A 23,684-nucleotide genomic window follows, 5' to 3' on the forward strand; every position below is an offset into this window, starting at 1 on the left:
AGGGAAGGGAAGGGAACAGTTCTTTCCAATTATCATCTTTATCAACCATGCTTTCTTTTTACATATGGTAAGAACAACTTTCTGGATGGTTATCATGATATCCAGGTAAATGCAGGATGACAATTTTGGTATTTGTTTTGTTTAAACTGTAGTTCATGCCAAAAATAAGTGAACCTCAAAAAAAAAAAAAACATTCCAGACAAAGGTAATGTTTGTGTGGATGTCAGGATTTGCATCTTTCCCCAACAGGTTACTACTTAGTCTTTCCACGGTCAGTGTAAAAACTCATATGTTTCCATTTTACAGAAAAGGTTCACAGGAAGCTTCAAAAAAATCTTCCTTAAAACAATTATGCAATGTGATACATTTTCTCTGCTAGTCAAGATCTGATCCCCAAACTCTGCAAGATCTTGCAAATAATTGCACCTAAAGGAGCCAATTCTTGTCTAAGCTGACAGAAAAGATTGGGAAGCACCTGCAGAGGAGTGATGGTATTTGGAAGAATGTCAGAAGGATTAAATAAGGAAGAAGAGAATTGTGTGGGTCTTTGACAGATATAGCAGAGAGAAGAAAGGAATGGACAGGAGAAGATAGCATAAATAATGTTTCAAAGCTGGAAGTGTCATAATCAGGTCAAAAGACGAAAAAAATGGCTTTAGCAATCTTTGTGCATATAGCTTGAAGGGAGATCAGAGAGGGTGTTATCATGGACAAGGAAAGATGTAAAGGGGTCTAGTAAAGGAGATCTAAAACCATTTCAAACCAAGTTTTCCTACTGTAGCATTTAGAGCTTCAGTGTTCTTTCCTTAGTTCAGAACATCATTGTAAAAATATAAACAATATTCATAATTATTTCTGCTCCTCCTTTTTCATCCAAATTTCACAACTTAATAAGTCATTTGCAGTGGACTAAAAGGCTACAGCTGTATTTGCAATGTTGAGAAGGTAGTCTGGTTAAACAGCAGGTGCAACAAAAGAAGCTACGCTTGAGTTTCTGTTCTCTGTTAGCCTTGCCACCAAACATAATCTGTACCAGCGTAGGAAAACATCCCATTTTATCTGGCTGTTGGTAGAGAAGGAGGGGAGCAAAAGATAGCAACAAACTTGTTACCTCTTTTAGTTTGGGATTTATGACAGCAGTATTGCTTATACCTAAACTTGATTTCCTGGCATTTTCTCTTTAATCATATATCTCTATAAACACATACACACTAGAAGAATGAAAGTTCAGGTTTACAAACTCGGCTACTCAAATGAAGTAGAAAACCAAAATTCAGGTTGTCCTCAGAAATTAGTATTGGTGGGCACAGAACTGAAGAGACATTTTTCAGAGCCACCCTGGCATATAAACTCCCTGGCTAGAAAGTAACTGCTGTCTGTAATGAGCTATTAGTTTCTGTATGAATCAGCTACTGCCAAGGACAAGAAACATGGTTAGCTAGTGGGCTTTGTAAGCATTTGTTGTCAACAGAGAAACTCTCACTCCAGTGTCCTCAGTTCCTCTGGTGGAGGGGTGTTCTGCAGCAGATGCACAGCTCTGTCCTGCCTCCGCCATTCATCCTCTCACTTCTTTCCAGGTTGTTCTTATTTTATTCTTCCTTGTACACCTGCCCTGGCACCTGACCCCTGCCTGCTCTGCTCCAATACCCCGCTTGATCTACTTCATGTTTCTGCTGTCACCCTATCCCACCAGGCTGCTGCTTGCTCACCTCCTGGGTCCTCTGCCTACTCTCCACCCTGGTATCCCTATCTTGTGTTGTTCCCATAGACTCCTCTGAACTGGCATTTTGACATTACACTTTCAGGGCAAACAGATTATTTGTTTCTTAATTTTTTTCTTGGAAACAGCTGTCTCACTTCAGATGAAATAGAGAAAAAGTATTGAAATGAAAGGGCTACTCTTAGAGTCATTGCTTGCAGTAATGGCCTACATTGTAGATCCCAACTCATCCCATGTTGCTCAGAATTGCTGGTACCTGAAGTTAGATCCTCAAAAAAGTATGAATAAATAAATAAAACAACTGGAGCACACCACTGATTGAAATCCACCTTGCAACAAATGTTCTTGAGTGAGCTTTTTCAAAGTCTCTGACCACAGATGAATTTCATGATAGGTGATTTTTATTTGTATTTAAAAAAAAAAAAAAAAAAAAAAAAAAAAAAGAGCTTATGTTTGTTCAGTGTGCCTACAGTCCCACTGCTGGGAGCCAGCACAGCCATACCTAATATATCACTGTCACTGTTTGAAACACAGCCCCAGATTTATGGCAGACACAGAGCCCTAAAATAAACATATAACAAACAGTTCTGGAAGCAATAGAAGCAGCAAAGCCTGATTTATTATGGTTGAATTATGGTTGAATTCACTAATCAACTAAGCTCTGACCAATACTTTTCCCTTAGTTGAAACAGTCAAAACACGTATTTCACATGTGGCCAGGCTAGTGCAATTAGAAATGAGCTCATCAGCCCGTCCCTTACTGGTGTCCCCATTTTACCTAGTTATATATCAACTTCAAACCTGTGAGAAAACGTTGTATCTAAATCCTCTAGCTCCGTGTCAAATTCAGCAAACCAGTTTGAAAGTTATTGGAGGAGATATATGTGTATGTGTATTCTCTTCACACAGAGAGCAGTGGGAACAATTAATTGTAGAACTATGCAGAAAACTGGAGATTTTTTCCAAGCATTGACAAAATTTTACTTTCCTGAACAGTCTCTATAATATCCACTGATTCTGCAGATACCTGAGCTATTTTTAGGTCATAGAAATATAAAATTCAAATTGAAACATGAGGGATCTTCAAATACTCTTGTGAGAAATAGCCGTTTATAGAGGAATATGTTGATGCCAGCTTTTGATACCACTGACTGCTAATACATGTTTATGCAGCAGAGGCACACACACTAAATTGTGTCACTCTTACTGGCACACTGGAAGCTTCTGGGTCAAGCAACTGAAGGCCTTTCAACTTGGTTTTCACTTTATTTCTTAAATGTCTTAGCAAGAATATCCAATATACAAAATACGTGTATCTTTGATATAATTCTCCAGATCCAAGGAGTCATATGCAAAACGATGGCATATTCCCTAACTAAAATTTACACTATAGGGAACAAATGATTCCAGAAGTCAGTGACAGTGAAGATAGAGACCTCCTGAAGTGAAGTACCAGAGAGTGAAAATTACTGGGGATAGAAGGAAGGTGGAAATAAAGAACAGATAAGGCAGATGAAATAATCTTAGACTGCTGAATATTCTACAGTAGGTTTCACACTTTTCAGAAATGCAAGCATTTTTTTTTTTTAATAAACGTGGTCATGATGTAATATACCTATTACTATTCTACCAGCTGATATGAACATATATTTCAGCCCTATGGAGACTGTGTTCTTTTAGGGCACTCACAAATAGGTTTGAACACCTGTTCTGTTCTGTTCTGTCCTGTCCTGTCCTGCCTTGTCCTGACCTTTCCTACCACTATTCTATCCTTATTCCATCATAGCTGTTATTTTATATTCAAAAAAATAATCATCAGGACAGTTTCACAGAGTATAGAGTTGGTCCTTACATTCCTGAAGCTACAAGAGGACTTAGATGGAACACAGCTCTCCGACTAGGGGCTGGTCTCCAGAGATAGCATAACCACAGACATTCCTAGGGCCAGAAAATTTCAGCTATTAATTTCTGATGAATATTTGTAGATCAGACACCTACACCAAATTTGAAGCTGCCTGCCTCTGTGAAACTTACCACTGAGTCTTGTTTTGGCGTATTTTACCTTATTGAGTTCAAAGGGAGGTTCTGGGTGTACACCAGGCATTTAGAAGTGTCTATGGATCTCACCTGTAGTGACTATAGGTTATGTTATAATTTCATCTTTTATGAAATATATGTGAATACTTCCCACTCACGAATCAAAAAGGTGCTGTGCACTTTTATTCTGAATTGACTGCTAAAGAGGAATGTTACTCACTTAAGCTTCAATATGTGCTGTTGTTTTAGAATTTCCCAGCAATGTACTTCCTGGCCTAGGTGTATTTGACCTGCAAGTCTATGACACACAACACAGAGTGGTGTAACCATTTAGAGTAGACCTCAGGGTCACAGTGTTACAATAGTGACACAAAAAGACAGATACAAAACTAAATACAGAGCTCAAAGTAAAATTTCTCTTTTAAGATCAATGAAAAGATTTTATCTGAAAAAGTTATTGCCCATTTCTGTGAATAATGAGGCTGCTGTCAGACAGCCTAAGAGGTATGTCCCCCCAGGCAGCAGTATAGAACTAAACTTTAAATACCAAGTGAAAGAGACTACTATATATTAATTAATCAGTAGAATCCCAGCTTCTCATTTAGAGTCTCCACTGAAGTCTCAGTAATTTCTAAGCATTCAGTAATAGAATAAAACCCACATTCATGGATCTGAGCAACACTGTATTAATTCAGCAAACTTCATCTAGTGTGGGCATTGAGTTTTAATTCTAAATTTAAGGAGGAATAAGGAGGACTATGCCATTAATGCAGAAAGGCAAAGACAAAAACAAACAAACAAGAACCTAAGTCAATGCAAGGTAAATCTCTTATCATATGGTCTTGAAAAAAAGACAAGACGTGGCTTGCCTGATGTCATTGAGCATTTCCTTACAGGTAATGTGAGAAATTGTCATCTGCAAACCATCACTACTATCTAAAAACTACTGTATTTTCAGTTGAATATCCCTAAAAGTATTGATATTATTATTATTATTATTATTATTATTATTATTATTATTATTATTATTATTATTCATATATATCTGTAGTGGGTTTACGTGGCAAGGTTTTGGTAGCAGGGAGCCATAGGGGTGGTTTCTGTGAGAAAGATCTAGAAGCTGCCCCATGTTTGGGAAGGGCCCCATTGTTTTCCAGATCCGAGCCAATAAGCGATGTTGTTTTGCGCCTCTGTGAGAGCATATTTAAGACAGGGAAAAAACGCTGCGCCACACAGCAGCCGGGAGAGTCAAGGGAGTGAGAGAACAGCCTTGCACCAAGGTCAGTGTAGAAGGAGGGGGAGAGGTGCTCCAGGCGCCGGAGCAGAAGTCCCCTGCGGCCTGTGGTGAGGACCATGGTGAAGCAGGATGTCCCCCTGCAGCCCATGGAGTACCACGGTGGAGCAGGGTTCCACGCTGCAGCCCGTGGAGGAGACCACGGTGGAGCAGGTGGCCCTGCACCGACGGAGGCTGCCGCCTGTGGAAGACCCCTGCCGGAGCAGATTCCGGGCCGGACCTGTAGCCCGTGGAGAGGAGCCCACACAGGAGCAGGTGATCTGGCAGGAGCTGCTGCCCGTAGGGGAGCCAGGTTGGAGCAGTTTTCTCCTGAGGGATGGACCCCATGGCACGGACCCATATCTGGAGCAGTTCTGGAAGAGCTGCTGCCTGTGGGAAGCCCACGCCGGATCAGTTCATCAAGGACTGCATCCCGTGGGTGGGACCCCACAGCACAGGGGACGAGAGTGACCGAGAAGGAGCGGCAGAGAAGTGCTGTAGACTGACCGTAACCCCCATTCCCCCATACCCCTGCGCCGCTCGGGGGGAGGAGGTGGAAGAGGGTGGATGGGGGGGAAGGTGCTTTTGTTTTTTTTTTTCCTTTGTTTTCTCACTTCTCTCGCTTGTTAGTTGTAGGCAATAAATCTTACTATCTCCTTATGCCGAGTCTGTTTTGCCCGTTACAATAATTATTGCGTGATTTTCTCGTCCTTATCTCAATCCTTGAGCCCTTTTCACATATTTTCTCCCCATTCCTCTTTGAGGAGGGGGAGTGAGAGAGCGGCTGTGGTGGAGCTCGGCTGCCCACTCGAGCGGAACCACGACAGTCTTTTTTGGCGCCCAACGTGGGGCACAAGGAATTTGAGATAAGGATGATAGTTAGTAGAAGTAACGGGCAAAAATATGTGCAGGATGATTGTTAGGAATGTACAAGTTGTGAAGAATTTAAGAAAGCAGTAACTGTGAGATGTTAGTGTGGTGAAGGGACGAGGGGTGGTGTGTGTGTGTAAAATGTCCACCTTGTCGGTGCTGTGATGATGTTATGTATACTTTGGTGTGGTGAATTCTTTTTTGTTTTGATTTAAGTGAATTTTGTGAAGGTTGTTGTGATAATTGTAAAGTAAGAGTATGTTGTGAGTAGTCTTAAATATGCTTTTAACAGAGGCGAGGGGTGGAATGTAGTGGGTTTACGTGGCAAGGTTTTGGTAGCAGGGAGCCATAGGGATGGTTTCTGTGAGAAAGATCTAGAAGCTGCCCCATGTTTGGGAAGGGCCCCATTGTTTTCCAGATCCGAGCCAATAAGCGATGTTGTTTTGCGCCTCTGTGAGAGCATATTTAAGACAGGGAAAAAACGCTGCGCCACACAGCAGCCGGGAGAGTCAAGGGAGTGAGAGAACAGCCTTGCACCAAGGTCAGTGTAGAAGGAGGGGGAGAGGTGCTCCAGGCGCCGGAGCAGAAGTCCCCTGCGGCCTGTGGTGAGGACCATGGTGAAGCAGGATGTCCCCCTGCAGCCCATGGAGTACCACGGTGGAGCAGGGTTCCACGCTGCAGCCCGTGGAGGAGACCACGGTGGAGCAGGTGGCCCTGCACCGACGGAGGCTGCCGCCTGTGGAAGACCCCTGCCGGAGCAGATTCCGGGCCGGACCTGTAGCCCGTGGAGAGGAGCCCACACAGGAGCAGGTGATCTGGCAGGAGCTGCTGCCCGTAGGGGAGCCAGGTTGGAGCAGTTTTCTCCTGAGGGATGGACCCCATGGCACGGACCCATATCTGGAGCAGTTCTGGAAGAGCTGCTGCCTGTGGGAAGCCCACGCCGGATCAGTTCATCAAGGACTGCATCCCGTGGGTGGGACCCCACAGCACAGGGGACGAGAGTGACCGAGAAGGAGCGGCAGAGAAGAAGTGCTGTAGACTGACCGTAACCCCCATTCCCCGTTCCCCTGCGCCGCTCGGGGGGAGGAGGTGGAAAAGGGTGGATGGGGGGGAAGGTGCTTTTGTTTTTTTTTTCCTTTGTTTTCTCACTTCTCTCGCTTGTTAGTTGTAGGCAATAAATCTTACTATCTCCTTATGCCGAGTCTGTTTTGCCCGTTACAATAATTACTGTGTGATTTTCTCGTCCTTATCTCAATCCTTGAGCCCTTTTCACATATTTTCTCCCCATTCCTCTTTGAGGAGGGGGAGTGAGAGAGCGGCTGTGGTGGAGCTCAGCTGCCCACTCGAGCGGAACCACGACAATATGATATATTTTTAATATATGTATTATTATATATTTTTATTATTTTTTTATATATATCAAATAAATGGTTTAGCTAGTGGACTGCTGAATGTGCTGAAATTTTTGGAAGACCCCATGCCTCAGTCAGATGCCAAGATCCCTATAAGTACTCTGAGTAGGGAAGCATGGGTTTCAATTACTTTGTGTCTTGCGGTGGACAAAGATTTCAGTCGTATTTTGTCGAGGCTGCAGTATAAGCTTATTAGACTACCTACCATTTATTAGACACAAGAAAATATAGAAGTGGATGAGAGGATAGGCAGAGCAGAACATAAGAAGAAAGCGATGTGCATTACAGTGGCTGACCACCCTCTACACAAATTCTGCCGGCATCTTATCAGGCAACATTAAATTCCTGAAGACAGAATCCTGTGTGAGGCAGAGGGTCCCAGCTTCAGTGAACATCAGAAGCCCTCTCCTGCAAAACAGGATTCTCCCATGTGGCTCTTCAGGCATTTTGTCAGAACTAATCTCTCTGAGTACTCTACTGTCAGATGCTGCTGAGTGACTGGAAGCAGCAAATTTACCAAGGAATGGAGGTACATGTGCACATTATAGCATAAACCTTTTCCTTCAGGAAACCAGGCTAAGACCAAATCCTTTGACATGTACTTGCCACGGCATACAGTTACTTAATCAGAAGGAAATGAAAAAAAAAAAAAAAAAAAAAAAAAAAGACAGTAAGTCTGCATAGCTTGTTCTAATAAGCAACGTTACCATTTCAGTCAGTCATCTGAGTAGAACAATAGGAATTTTATTAGGAATGTTGTATCAGATACCCTGGCTAAATGGCCTTCTACTTTTGAGTTTTAGCACTAAAAGTTCCCAAGAAAGAAAAGTAACTCTAAAAATTTTAACATTAAAATAAATGTCTAGACACTATAAGAGCTAGTAAGATTGAATTAGTCTGGTAATTTTAAAATAAGATTTGCAATAAATTAGAGGGCTATGTAAAAATGTATTTCAGAGACTGATGAGTTTCTCCTTAACAATGGATACAACCATTTTTTGCTAAATTAAGTCAGGATAACCTAAGAAGCGTGCATCAGTTATTCAGCTGATAAAAAAATATTTTATGCAAGTTGGTAAAGACCCACAGAGAACACAGAGGTCTCAAAGAAACATAAAGAAAGAAACTTGATAGCTATACTAGACCGTTCCTCTCAGCTGAGAAAAGTAAGTATACACATTACTCTTCTGTATCTCTATCTCAGTGCCAGGGACTTATTCAAAGCATGGAAGTATGAAGATGAACAATGGATTTTCTCACCTCTACAGAAAACATCCTCATGACTGAAATAAGTAGATATTCTGCATGGTGAAATGACAATTGAGGGAGGCCTGAGTTTTAAGCTTATTTCTCCTGCACCAAAGGAGCTGCAAAACTTTCTGTACAAGGTGAGGAAATTCTCAGCAAGGGACAATCTGTAGCTTATGTCGGTTTAGACTCTGTATTCCTATTTTTGCCCATATTTTAGAAGACGATGTTAATGATTCTGCTTCAGGTCTGAAAAGAAAAGCAAGATAGGAACACTGTACAGCTATCTAAAAAGATCAGCTGGGCTACCTACCTAAAATGGAGCATACTTGCATTATTTGTGTTTCTTTTCAAAGAAACAGTATCTCCTGTAAAAATTAATGTCCAAATCTATGGAGCAAAAAATTGAAAATATGGTTGATTAGTAAATTTTCTTGACTGAGTAATTCAAGAGGACAAGATGTAGAAGGGGAAAATATCCTATTATAATGTTCAAAAGCTCTCAGACAAGGCAGTGAGGATTACATTTGTGATCCATAATACTGGGCAGAAGAACAACAAATGAGACAGCCCCTGTCAAAAATGGAAAGGCTCACCTGAAGGATAAGTTATTTCATCCAATCTTTTCAAGCATAGGGACCTATGGATCTCCCATGGGTTTTGGCTTTTTTAGTTGGCTTGTAATTTCTTCTGTGAATTGTAACACCATGAACATACTATAACTCATTTATGTTGAGGATAATCTGATTTTTTGTTAAATCTGTTCTGTGTCAAATGGAAATCCCTGGGATATTATCTGTATTAAGTATACAATGAACAGCATTTTTTAACCAGCTGAATGTCATTTTGTCAGTCTGGAAAAGACCAGCAAGACAGCAAGGTGAAACCTATCATCTGCCAGATGGGGAATAAAAAGAAAACAAGCTTTCCAGACACAGCTACTAACTCTTGGTGCTCTCCCACCTTCCTCAATGCAGATAAGCACATTGTTCATAAGTAGTTCATTGGTTGCTTCACAATAATCCCATTGCACAAACCTATCAGCTATCACTTTTCAAAATGCACAATCAAATATTTTCATAAATTTGACATTGCTTTGAATAAAAGTTTGTAGAATTTCAGGATAATTCAAAGCTCAAAATACAAAGAGCATGCAGTTAGAGTTTGATGTGCAGGTAGACTAGTTTCACCTGCATTGAGAACATTGACTTTTCGGTATTTTATGTTAAGAGCAGGTAAGACCACATTTTTGGCTTAGCCCTTTCTCTATTAAAGTCCAGAAGATTCCATCCACAGTGACTTTGAACCATAAGTGTGCTGACCTTTAAAAATCAACAACACTGTGGTTTTGTCCTTATCTTGTCCCTCAGTGGCAACTATGATAACATGGTTGGCAGACTGTCAATATCTTAGACCATAGGCTGAATCACCAGTTGTTCTGATAGCTGCTTATTCACAGTGCAGTTTCCCCCTCAAGCCATGGGCCACTGCTGTGGGAAGTGCAAGATGTTAGTCGTCAGTCTGGCTTTGTCACCTTGATAATAAAGTTATCCTGTCTTGAGTCCTAACACAAGATGTGCTGTAAATTATATCATTTGAGTATGGCACAAAAGTGGCTGTGAATTTAACAGGTTGCCCTAGTAGGCACTTGACATACAGAATGAGTGTGTTGCTTTGGGGCCCTATATTCAGGAAGGCTTAGAATCATAGAATCATAGAATCATAGAATATCCTGAGTTGGAAGGGACCCTTAATGATCATCAAGTCCAACTCTTGACACCGCACAGGTCTACCCAAAAGTTCAGACCATGTGACTAAGTGCACAGTCCAATCTCTTCTTAAATTCAGACAGGCTCGGTGCAGTGACCACTTCCCTGGGGAGCCTGTTCCAGTGTGCAACCACCCTCTCTGTGAAGAACCCCCTCCTGATGTCAAGCCTAAATTTTCCCTGCCTCAGCTTAACCCCGTTCCTGCGGGTCCTGTCACTGGTGTTAATGGAGAAAAGGTCTCCTGCCTCTCGACACCCCCTTACGAGGAAGTTGTAGACTGTGATGAGGTCTCCCCTCAGCCTCCCCTTCTCCAGGCTGAACAGGCCCAGTGACCTCAGCCGTTCTTCGTACGTCTTCCCCTCCAGGCCTTTCACCATCTTCGTAGCCCTCCTCTGGACACTTTCCAACAGTTTCATGTCCTTTTTATACTGTGGTGCCGAGAACTGCACACAGTACTCGAGGTGAGGCCGCACCAGCGCAGAGTAGAGAGGGACAATCACCTCCCTTGACCTACTAGCGATGCCGTGCTTGATGCACCCCAGGACACGGTTGGCCCTCCTGGCTGCCAGGGCACACTGCTGGCTCATATTCAACTTGCTGTCTACCACGACCCCCAGATCCCTCTCTTCTAGGCTGCTCTCCAGCGTCTCATCGCCAAGTCTGTACGTGCAGCCAGGGTTTCCCCGTCCCAGGTGCAGGACCCGGCACTTGCTCTTATTGAACTTCATGCGGTTGGTGATCGCCCAGCTCTCCAACCTATCCATATCCCTCTGCAAGGCCTTTACACCCTCATTCGAGTCCACAACTCCTCCAAGTTTGGTGTCATCAGCAAACTTGCTCAAAATATCTTCTATTCCTACATCCAGATCGTTTATAAAAATATTGAAAAGTACCGGCCCTAAAATGGAGCCTTGAGGGACCCCACTGGTGACCGCCCGCCAGCCTGACGCAGCCCCATTTACCATAACCCTTTGGGCCCTGCCCGTTAGCCAATTGCTCACCCATCGTATGATGTTTTTATTTAGCTGTATGGTGGACATTTTGTCCAGTAGGATCCTATGGGAAACCGTGTCAAAAGCCTTGCTGAAGTCCAAAAAAATCACATCAGCTGGTTTCCCTTGGTCCACCATACGGGTGATCTTATCATAAAAGGAAATCAGGTTAGTTACGGGTGATCTTATCATAAAAGGAAATCAGGTTAGTTAGGCAGGACCTACCCTTCACAAACCCATGCTGGCTGGGACCAATGACTGCTTTTTCCCCCAGGTGCGCCTCAATAAGTTCGAGAACCATCTTCTCCATGATTTTACCAGGCACTGACGTGAGACTGACAGGCCTGTAATTGATAGGGTCTTCTTTCTGACCCTTCTTGAAAATCGGCACAACATTTGCCAGCTTCCAGTCTACCGGGACCTCTCCAAATTCCCAGCTTGCAGTCTCATTGTAATTTTTTTTTTTTTTTTTTTACCCCAACACCACAGGGTATTAGGAATAGAACAAGTGTAGCCCACTAACATTGATTTTGTAACATTGGAGAGTTGGTGATGTCCAGTATAGTAAAGATGATCACCCAAGACTATGTCCTGCGGCTCAGTGCTTTTTGAATACATTCCTTGAAATTAGAAAGAAGATTGAATTTCATCATCTTTTGTCTGACACGTGAGTGGCTGGAAGAGTCCTGAGAGTCCACCACTGAGAGAGACCAGAGATAATATTCACTAGCGGAAAACATAATTTTAAAACAAAGGAAAAGACAAGCAACAGAAAGGCCTCTTTGGTGATTTGTTTCAATATGTATTTGGGCTTATACATTTTTTGAAGTAAATTTTATCTTGTGATATTTTATATAGGCATACCTAAATTGATTACATGATTAGCCTAGTAAGAAAAGAAATACTGACTTACTAAAGAAATATGATAGATCTTTCAACATGTCTTTGTTCTATAGCACAATAAATGGTGTCATAAATCCCCCATATTGGAAATTTTCTGCCCAAGTCCAACCACTGCAGCTCAGTGCCATGTGAATATATGTACCAAAGTCAGAAAGAGCAGATCCCTGCTTGTGTGATGCTGTGCCTGATTTCATAAACCCTGCTTCTCATCACTCTGCTCCTTCCAGGTCATCTTGGATTCCTTAAACTTTCAGTAGGCTTTTCAGTTTAGTACGTGAAGAGCTGCCTTGATGGCTTCTCTGCCCACAGACCTTATATATTGCATCAGACTGAGAGAGATAAATACATGAATGGGAGTAATTATTTAAAACAATAACAGTAAAAGAGTGATCTTTGGCAAGAAACAAAGAAACAAAAAAAAGCATACTAAAGAATTGTCCAACAGGCATTTTTTTCATGGTCTCAAGTGAACTTTGGATCAGATCCTCCTACCAGTGGTTATCTGAGCAAAACAGTTTCATGAAACTGGAACCTAACTGTATAAAAATTGTGAGCCAGGACATTTTGCAATGCCTTTTTTGTATGTATCGTTGTTCAATGCACTTTAAATAGGATTCCTCCACATAATTGATATGTAGAATGGAAGTACTATGAATCTGTACATATATCTGTACATTAATGAATCTGTTCAACATACACAGGAAAGATCATATCTTGTGAATAACTGATGCATTTTAGGAGCTAGTCACTATACTGACTTCAAAGATTAAATCTATTCCTTTCTGCTTTTCAGAGACATCTAACTTGTGTGCTGTATTTCAAATTGTCCACTAAACATGATGTAATAGAAAAACACCAAATGGTTCTATTTAAAACTCAGGAATTGGTGCTCCTGGTGAGCACAGCAAAGTCCTGAGACAACAAAGTATACTGGTGTCTCAGGGCACTCCAAAACAGTGAGGTTGAAAGAGCCTAAAAATAGGGCCCACCAGTTTGAGTATGAGATGGTTGAAGCCAGGTGGAGAAGTGTAAAAGGGTTTGTAACTAGCCTGCAGTTCAAGAAAAACTAACCAGATGTCTTCAGAGAAACACACTGTAGATTATCCAGGTGCTTCAGTGTTTTTTTGAAGAAGCTGCTGATAAACTATGTGTTGAAGTACTGCTGTCATAAGCTGCATGACTCATGTGCTTGCCTCCACCACACCTATTCCTTCACAAAACTGTGATGCTCATTCTGATTCCCACTATCGGTAGAGGTTGCCTGTACTCAGAGTTGAAGGAGTGTTTTTTTCTTCATGGTGTGGGACTCACCCTTTGCAAACTGAAGTTTCAGTGTATCACCAGTACTGGCAAAGTCTCTGTCCAGCTCCTGGATCAATGACAGCTGGGAAGCATGTGCTGACAACCCTGGAGTAGCATGGGGGAAAAGAGAGGATAGAAAAGATTTAAGCTGGAGGCAAACTGTCTCGCACTGACATAGCTGCAGTCTCCATTCTCTCAAAATAACTAGGAACTTTTTTTTTTTTTTTCATGTAAGTGTTTCATCTAAGGTTCTTTCCATTGTTTCTATAGCAAATTTGAGAATAATTATGTCTCTGTTAATCTTCTGTTAAGACATTTTTCATCTTGTCTTTTATGATCTCCCATTGGTTTTCCTTTACACAAAAGAACATGTCTTTTGTTAAGGCACTTCTCTGTGATATTTGGGTAGAACAGTCTGAAATAAATTAGTCTTTGATTAGTCTCTTCCTGTTTCTCCTATCTCTATATATGCCTTTCCTTAAATTTATCCCAAGATTTCCATGAAATCCAAGTTTTCAACCTAAATCTTGAATTCCTGGGGTTAAAACAGGTGCAATGCACATCACCTTGTATAGTGAGACTACTACTTGTGGTGGGACTACTTCTTATCTGAAGGAGGGTGTTAAGCAGGGCAGCATTTAGTGCCTTCCCTTTTTCTTTCATTCACTATCTGTATTCTGTCCTGCTGTTGTTCTGTACCTTTGCCTTATCTGTATTGGAGAGCACATTAGAAAATAAGAAAAAGGAGAATGAAATAGATTTTCTGCCTCTCTCATGTCATTTCTTTCCCCTATTGGTTTCTGTGAGAGGATCAAAACCATCTACTGAGATAGCAGGAAAAGGTTTAAAATGTGTTTGTCCTCTGGTTTCCTGCTGCTCTGCCTGAGTCTCCTTTTCCCTTTGCCATTTACAGCATTCGTAGCTTCATTAACAAGGGGTTACAACTATACCTGCCAGACCTGGTTCTCCAAAGAGTATCCTCTCTCCCTGTCTTTGATTACCTGTTTTCCTACTGTTGCACATTCAGACCAGGCTCTTTTCCAGTCAATTTTACCTAGTCAACCAAACAAGAACATCTCTAGCCTCAAGGTATATCCCACAAGAGCATCCTTAGCCTCAAGGTATATCCCAGTTAAAGGCATCCTGACACAGTGCAGAGCTTCCCCAGATGTTTCTTTGTTTACCCTACAGAGCCACTGGGATGCTGGTGCAGGCCTGGAACAGGGTGGCAGCTGCAACACCTGATGCCTTGGGCATTTGTGGATGGTTCCTAATCATCTGTCTGACTTATGGGTCACCCGCCTTAGTTAAAAGTGGTCTTCATGCCTGTCAAATTGAAGAAGAAGAAACAGGTAGTCCAGATTTTGGAATGTGTGCTCCCTTGCTCTCCTGTTATAAAAGTTGTAAAATGTCTGGCTTTGCTGAATAAGAAAATGTGGATTTGGATGCCCTCCCAAAACACCGAAGGGAAACACAGATGAATCAGTCAGCACAGAAACGATGAGAACCACCATTCCCAAACAGTGAAGGAAGCCAACAAAAGATTTATCAGTAATCTATACAAGTTGAGAAAATCAGTACCAACTTATTCTCTGCCAGCACATGTAGCCCACAAGTGGATTTTTATGAAACCAACCTCCCAGCAGCTTGTTTTCCACCAAAGAAATGCCAGTTCCGTGGAGATCTTAATAAGAAAGGTATAACTAGCTTATTGTATAAAGAACACAAGGTTAGAAAAGGTGATAACAATAATGGAAAAGTGAACAGCACTCCCTTGTCTCTTCTGATGCTAGTAGAAGTACCAGAAAAAGTAATAGCAATCTGGCCTCCCTCTTGATGCTGGGAATACTGGCTATTGCCACAGTAGATGAGCCCCTTCACACTGATCATGGCACAGTGCACATATTCCACTTGTGGTGAAGTTCCACTATGGTATTTAGAGCTGTTGTAGGATCTTCTTAAAAGTAAACAAATCCATTTATGATTTCCACTGTTAGGTAAAGGAATGCTGTATTCCCCACCTGGAGCCCACCTGGAGAACTGCGTTCAGCTCTGGCGCACCCACCACAAGAAGGACATGGAACTATTAGAACAAGTCCAGAAGAGGGCCATGAAGATAGTCAAAGGGATCGAGGACCTCTACTATGAAGCATTTCTCACTTCTAGATCTGGCCTGTCCCTTCCACCTCTGGACACCAGTTTCTGTACCAAGGAACGTGCAGATGGCCCAACTGCAATCACAACATGCTCCACCACAGGCAGAAAGTGCAAGCAAGCTATTTACATCCCCATCTTTGAAAATAAATTGTACAATTTTCCAAATTCTCTCTTTTTTTTTTTTTTTTTTTTTCTCTGTTAGCAGCTTGCATTGACCAGCTAGAACAGTTCTGCCAACAAGTTTGCTCTTGAATAAAACAAAGCTAACATGAAGGGACCTCTGCAATGACACACTGCTTTTTAGCCATGCTAATGCTCCAATTTACAAAATGCAGATAAAATAGTGAGCTGGATCCCCTCTATTTCAATGCAGAGCATCTAACGGAAAAATAGAAATCCTAGTCAACTATCAAAACATTTTTCATAGCAGGCTAGCTGGCAGATAATCTCTCACATGGCTATTTAGGCAGACTCAGAAATAATGGAACCATTTAGGACATTCTGAACAGCCTCATCTTTGCCTTTTCTACAGTTTAAAGCCTCATTTGAAAATTATACCCACTATAAACCTTTCTTTTTTTTTTTTTTCTTTTTTTTTTCCACAACTGTCTGCACAGTGAAGAAAAAAAAAAAAAAGCTATGAATTGTACACTCCAGAATCCAGAGCCCAGAGTTTTACTCCAGAGTGCATTTTTTTTAGCCTCAAAACATGGAATGCCCTCCTTACGTGCATCTTCTGAGAGACAGTCTGAGCACAGTACTAGTTTGTTGGAGTACTTTATTGCCACGTACATGACCACAGGCTGCCACATTCTTGTTAGATTTTGTAGACCAAAAGAGAAGCAAAACCGCAAGCTCACTGAAACCCAGGACTGCTGTGCTGCTTTAGATGTAATTCTCCTTGAAACACATGGCAGTCAGACCCCTAATGAGCCACCTTGGTAGGGCTGACCTTGAGCTGGTAACAGTGATGGTTCCATACAATGTATTGATTGCACCAGAGGACATCTGGAGAATGGAAGAGAGTCTTGTTTAATGTCAGTCACTTTGGAAAGCATCACAGCTTCCCTCCTCAATGGACCATTAACAGTCTTGGACTTGACAGTCTAAGAAGGCAAACACCAATCTATTCAAACTTCACAAATGTACTTTAATTTTATTTATGATATTTCTACTGAGTCTACATTTGGACAAAAACAACAGAGTGCAGTGAGTTAATAAGTCTGCTGTGGTGGCTGCCCCCATTGATGGTAGAAACCAAATCACACCAACTCAGAATATGTGGAAAGGATGCACAGCCTTCCAGGAAGTTTCTCATATGCTGTTCACTTCCAGTGGAAGGAAAGGCTGTCTCAACTTGCATGTTAAACGTTGGATCAAACTAAGCCCGAAGATTATTTTTCCATTTTGCAAAATGAATGAATAATTAATTGTCCAGGGAGCTATCTGTGTAGTTCCCATTTGTGGGGAATTTTAGCAACTGATGGAGTCCTCAAGTCTGAAAACGATTCATGAACATGAGAAGTGCAGCCTCTGAACGAATATTTATGTTGTATTCCACATCATATTCTGCCAATAAACCCATTGTTGCTAAAGCATGCAGCTAGTAGCTCCAAAGCTGATAAATCATGGCTCATGTGATGACACTACATTTAAAATAATGCACATGATGTGATTACCTGTAATTTCAATGGAATGGCTGGCTATGGTACACACAAAATTTGTATTAGAGTACCTGTAAAAGGGTCATGAGGGTAAGTTGCAAATACTGTAAATGAGCAATATTCGAAATTTGGCAAGTGCTAATAGAGCCATTAAAACATAGCTGAAGAAAAAAAAAAAAAAAAAGTGTACTGTTCATAAAATCTGTGTTTAAAGCTATTCAGACTTTCATGAAACACAGTAGTGTTACCGCCCCTTTCACTGGCTGAGCCTCTCCTTCTCATCCACATTCCTGCTGAGCTCTCTCCTTTCTCTCACCAGTATTCCTCATTCAGTTGTCGCAGTGGCATGCTCATTCATCTGCCTTATCAACTTCTAACAGATACCTCAGAACAGACATCTTAATACAAATACAAATACAAATACAAATAATAATAAAGGTCTCCCCATCTCTCCTCTTCTTTCCTGCAGACTTGCCACTATTTTCCAATACAGATTTCTTCACAGAGGCCATCGGTTCTGGAAACATCTTGTATAAATATGGAAAACCTTTTGTGGCTAGTGGGAATCCTTGCTCAGGTGCTAAGGACATCCCCTTCTTACATGGAAAATGTATGTCACATTTTGGGTTTACTCCAGTTCTGATAGAACATATGAAGGGATAAGACTTATGCAGCAGTATAAAATCGTTCCACTGGCTTTTGCAAGACAAAAGAATTCAAAGTCCTAGCACATCTTGGGTGTTTCCTCCAAGCCATAGATGCTATAAAACAAATACTAACAGTTATTGAATAAACCTCAGTAAGCCTTAGAGTTGCTTTTGGTGAAGGCTCAAATACTTGGAAACTTTCTCACAGCAATCAATTTAATGAATGCATAAAACTGATCTGGAAATCTCACAAGTATTGTCATTGCAAGGTCAGCAATTCAAGTTTGTGATATCTTTAGGGCTACTCCTGACAGTAGAAAATGCAGATGGATATAAGAGAAAAGATAGCCTTAAAGTTGAGCAGAATTTATTTATTTATTTATTTATTTATTTATTTATTTATTGCTATGCAGACAGGGAAAATGTTTAGCCTGCATTCATCTTTTTGTAAATACCAAAGAAACAAGGGAAGGAATGATGTAAGAAGCAGGAAAAACTTCAGGTTTTTGTTTTTGTTTTTTTTTTTTTTTTCTGTTGTTTGTTTTTTTTACATTCTCAAACATAATCTGTGAGAAGACACAGGAATTCACTAATTCTGATATTCCTGAACCCATTGAAACATACTCAGCTGACTTTGGGAACTGCTGAATTTTGTCTTTGAGATGAAACCTTAGATAGGTCATCAAGTAACCCAGGCTGATTCATCTATTTTCTTCTACTCTCTTTCTTGACATATTTTTAATGAAACACATCAAAGATACACAGTTTATGTAAAGGATCAAAATAATGATACTACCATATACATCTGCAGAAATACAGAATTAACATCTCAATGGACCTTTTGGAAAATGGGAATAGATTCTAGCTGAATTTCTTGAGAATCAAAATTGCAAAATTGCGTCTTCTAGGAATTGCTTTGTGCTTGAGTCTGGATGCTCCAGCTGCAGAGTAAAGGACAACTCTTCATGGGCCTTAGTTACCACCTTAGGTGGTTGCCCTCTAAGGCAGGTGTCCTAAATGCAGATATTATTCACATGTGCAAATAATGCTTTTTGCGAAGAGGAACTTATTTAATAGACTTATGCCTGGAAAGAAAAGACACACTGTTTTGTGATCATTTCAGAAACAGTTTCCCTGAAAATGGCGTATCTGGAAATGACATTATTTCATTGTGTTGTATAGCAGTAATTGGTACCCTGGTCTATCAAAAAAGCTACTTGAACAATATATTAGCTGGCATCCACAAGGAGAGAAAGATTTCTTCCCTATCCTGAAATTTACCTCTGCAGAGTATATGTAGTACTGTATTTAATCTGATTTATTATGGGGAGCAGGGAAGGGGGTGAGAACAACCCACATCTTCCCCACAACCACACAATTTTTTTAAAGAGATAGGTGATTCAGCTGAATGGTGACTAAGCCAATGACAAATTTTCCCTGTCACTTCATGTATATAAAAAGATGTTTTGCTGGAATATATCATATACAGACACCACTGTCTTCTTGAAGTGAGCAGGGTTTTTCCAGTCAAACTACATATACTTCTTTTACCATTTAAAAAATGTATGCTTGTCAAGCTTTTAGCATATTTCAGGGAAATATGGGGTTATACAGTTCAGCCACAGCAGAGAAGGAATGAAAAATAGGTATTATGCATGATTGTTGGCAGAAACTGCTTATTTTTTATGAGCTGATTTTTCTTCTGAAAGATAAACAAAGATATATTCAAATGAATAGAAAATCAGACTCATCTTATATTTTAGATGATAGTCCCTGACTCAAAAGTTGCAGGTTAAGTCACTTGTTCTCTACAAACTGCAGCCTTTGGCAAGTACACTATTACATCTGTGAACTAGGAATAATGCTGCCTTCTTCTACAGTGGTTTCTGCCTGCAAGCTGCCCAACAGGTATAGCAGAATAAGGAGGGGAGAAGGTGAATTTATAATTTTATGTCAGCAAAGGGAAAAAAATGAAAAAGGTAAAGCAAACTAAACTGGAAACAAAGTCAAGAAACAGCTAGCATGGTCTCTCTTGAACTTAATTCTTCTATAGGCTGTTTGGAAACTTCTTTTTAGGGACTATGGCAGAAGCTCCTATTAATGACATTCATGAGGATGTTAAGTGTGGAAAAATCATAGACCTGGCAGCACACTAACAGATTTGTGTGATTCTAAAAAAAAAAAAATTCCTTGGAAATTATTATTATTTTTTAATTTACTTGGTGTTCTGTTTTATCTGATGATTTACAAGACTAGAGATTTTTTTTATTATTTTTATTTTTTTTCCATGGTGGAATGAGTCTTATACAGCATAGGCTAACACTTGTCCTTCTCTTCACCTTCATTTTAAAATCTCCCAGCTTGTGTCAGTGAAAATTATTACATGTTTAATTAGCTATTTTTATGTAGAGTTAAAGACAGTTCAGTAAATAATCCATCTATTATTTCCATCCTTATAAGTCAATAATGAAAACAATGTCACTCACCAGGCAGCATATGCAAATAAATGTGTATATGATAGACTGCAGCTGAATTTGCTGGCATCTACTAAGTGTTAAATTGCTTTGGAGTGCTACTAAAAAAAGCAATATTATTAGAATTTTTTTCTTGTGGATTGGTTTTAAAAGCATACAGTTGGTGCTGTATAATTGCAGTATTATAATTAAAATCAAATAGGTTAGAAATTATAAGGTTGAAGTAAATAAATGCTGAACAGCGTGTGTGTAAATGGCTAAACACGATCTAGTGTATGGTGAGGGATGCTTGCATGTGAGTCTAAATGTTGTGCTCAAGTATTATACCTGCTAGGAATTACCATTACAGTTTAGAAGGAACTGTGGTTACCTAAGGAGGCCTCAGGGAAATGAATTCTTAGCTGGGGCCAGCAAGAGGATAAATTAAACAATTAAGACACCTGTATCAATATAAGCACCCTGGCTCATTGTTTAACAGGATAATTGGGATTCTGTAGAGGGATAGAAAGTTGATTGCAAGGATCAAATAGAGGGAAAGCTCTCCAAGCATTTGTCTCTTGCTTGTGACAATCTGTAGCTTAGGGGGCAGTTAATCAGTTAGGAACCTGCTGACATGGAACAAATAGTAATGTTAGGAGTAAAGAAACACGATCACTACTTTTTAGTGCTCACAACAAAATTCTGTGCATACTTACCTATGAAGAAAAAGATGAAACCCTATGTTTAAGGATAAACATGAAATATATGTTCCAACTTTTTGTGTGTCTGAATTCCCAGAAAGTTCTAGTTTTATCTGATGTTCTTGAGATAATGCAATTCAGCAGATGATTTTCCCTATCAATTTGCATGCATGTATGAAATATTTTACAATGTGATTACACTGCTAAGTACTTAAAGGTGTCTATTTGCTGGCTTCAATTAAGAGCATAGATGAGTAACTGGTGGAGGAGAAAACATCAGTGAGGGGCTAGTTGGGATCCCAGATCCAAGGAGTTATGTAGATAATTTATTCTCTATGAACGGAAGGCAAAGAGATATGCAGAGAGTGGAAAGAATGGAAGATAAATTCACCATGTTCTCAGGAAGCCTTTTTTCCATAAAAGGTCAACAGACATTTCACCAGAGCACATTTGGAGAAGAACATGAAATGGCATCTGTGGCTTTTTTTATCCCGTGTCAAAAACTTTGAAGGGTTCAAAAATTTTTTGATGGAAATAAAGGCCTATTTCTCTTTCATGTTTCTGAAGAGTAAAGAGATTATTTGATAGAGGAAAAAAATAATTAAATAAAAGAATCTGCATTACCTTTTTTTCATGTGCCAGATGAAAGTTTTGGGTATAACAGATGCTCCATATTTTATCTGAAATATCCACAAAGAAACAATAAAGAACATGTAACTCTCTCTTTATATATTCAGTTTCTAATCCTCCCTCCCACCCCTCACCCCCCCTTTTTTTCTTTAAATCTGGCAGTCATGACTGGAAATGGAGTTAAACTGAAATCAGTTATTTTAAAAAAATTGAACTTTAACCTTTTACAGTGTTATATTCTCTAAAACAAACAAACAAAAACAAACAAACAAACAACAACAACAACAAAATTGCTACCTCTCTAAGTTTTTATATAAAATAGAGTAATCATTATATATAATAATCCACATACCTGAAAATAGAGTAATGAGTAGAGACAAATAGAAAACTCAATTAAAAATACTGGAGAACAAAGAAAAACAAAATGCTTGAATCCTACATTGTATTTCCCTATATTTCCCTTTATTTATGTTGCATTGTTCACTTTTCTATTCCAGTCCCTAATCTCTTGGGGCAGGAATCTCCAAAGGATTCCAGCTGTAGTGCAGTGTATAATAGAATGATAAAATGTTAGAATGGTTTGGGTTAGAAGGAACCTTAAATATCATCCAGTTCCAACCTCCTGGCCATGGGCAGGGACACCTCCCACCAGACCAGGCTGTCCAATGCCCCAGCCAACCTGGCCTTGAACACTTCCAGGGATGGGGAATCCACAGTTTCTCTGGGCAACTTTTGCCAGTGCCTGACCACCCTTACAGTGAAGACTTTCTTCCATATACCCAAACTAAACCTAAACTGTTTTAGTTGAAAACCATTACTCCTGGTCCTATCACTACATGCCCTGACAAAGAGTCCCTCTCCAAATTTCCTGTTGGCCCCCTCTAGATACTTTTAGGCTGCTATAAGGTCTGCCCAGAGCCTTCTCTTCTCCAGGCTGAACAACCCCATCTCTCTCAGCCTGTCCCCACAGAAGGGATTTTACAGCTTCTCCTATCATCCTTGTGGCCCTCCTCTGGACTTGTTCTAATAGTTCCACATTCTTCTTGTGCTGGGGACCCCAGAGCTGAATGCAGTACTCCTGGTGAGGATCTCACAAGGGAAGAGCAGAGGAGGAGAATCAACTCCTTTGCCTTGCTAGCCACATTGCTTTTAATGCAGCCTGGGATGTGGCTGGCTTTTTGGGCTGCAAGTGCACATTGCCAACTCATGTTAAGGTTTTCATCCACCAGGACCTCCAAGTCTTCATCTGCAGGTCTGCCCTCAATCCACTCTTCCCCCAGGTTGTTTTCATGTTTGGGATTGTCCCAGCCCAGGTGCAGGACCTTGCACTTGGCCTTGTTGAACTTTGTGATGTTTGCATGGGCCCCACTGTACTCAGGATGTATTTCTTTGATGTGGTGCAGCATGAGCATCCTGTTTCAAAGGGATAAAAACAAATAAGGATTGCTATTATAACCCTGTTTAGGCTACAGGAATTTGAAAAGCAGAATGTTTGCATTTTAGGAATGTAAAAATATTTTATTTTGATTGAAAGTGTCAAACATTTTTGTTCCAATGTAATGGAACGCTGACATTACAACATTTTGCCTGATTTTACATCACGATCAAATATGAAGAGGGATGGGAATTCTCAGTTTCATAAGACTGACTCTGCCTAGGACACACAGCACACCATGGTGTTATTGAAACTAACAGTAATACTAATAAAAGTATATTCTCTAAGCTCCAGAATGCATCATGAAATATTTACTATTATGCTTCCTAATGAGAGTCTATCTATTTTATCAAACTTCTATGATAAACTTTGCCCCTTCTGGATCTGATGATTTTTACAAATTGTACAGATGAAAGAAATGATTCTTCCCTATCGTTTCACACAGGGAAATACAGAGCATGCTGACAGAAA

At 40.4% G+C, this 23,684-nt stretch overlaps 1 long non-coding RNA gene across 2 annotated transcripts in view; it reads right to left on the reverse strand.

Annotated features, from left to right (window-relative positions):
- Nucleotides 1-21,866, reverse strand: part of LOC311421020 — a 73,394-nt gene extending 51,528 nt beyond the window's left edge. For both annotated transcript variants that reach the window (XR_014684663.1, XR_014684664.1), the window contains exons 1-2: nt 21,773-21,866; nt 13,536-13,631 (exon numbers count right to left, since the gene is read on the reverse strand). This is a non-coding gene — a long non-coding RNA (uncharacterized lncRNA). The remainder of the gene's footprint in view (nt 1-13,535; nt 13,632-21,772) is intronic.
- Between the last annotated feature and the right edge of the window lie 1,818 nt (nt 21,867-23,684).

The sequence above is a fragment of the Aythya ferina genome, assembly GCF_964211825.1.
Source record: "Aythya ferina genome assembly, chromosome: 1".
NCBI lineage: Eukaryota > Metazoa > Chordata > Aves > Anseriformes > Anatidae > Aythya > Aythya ferina.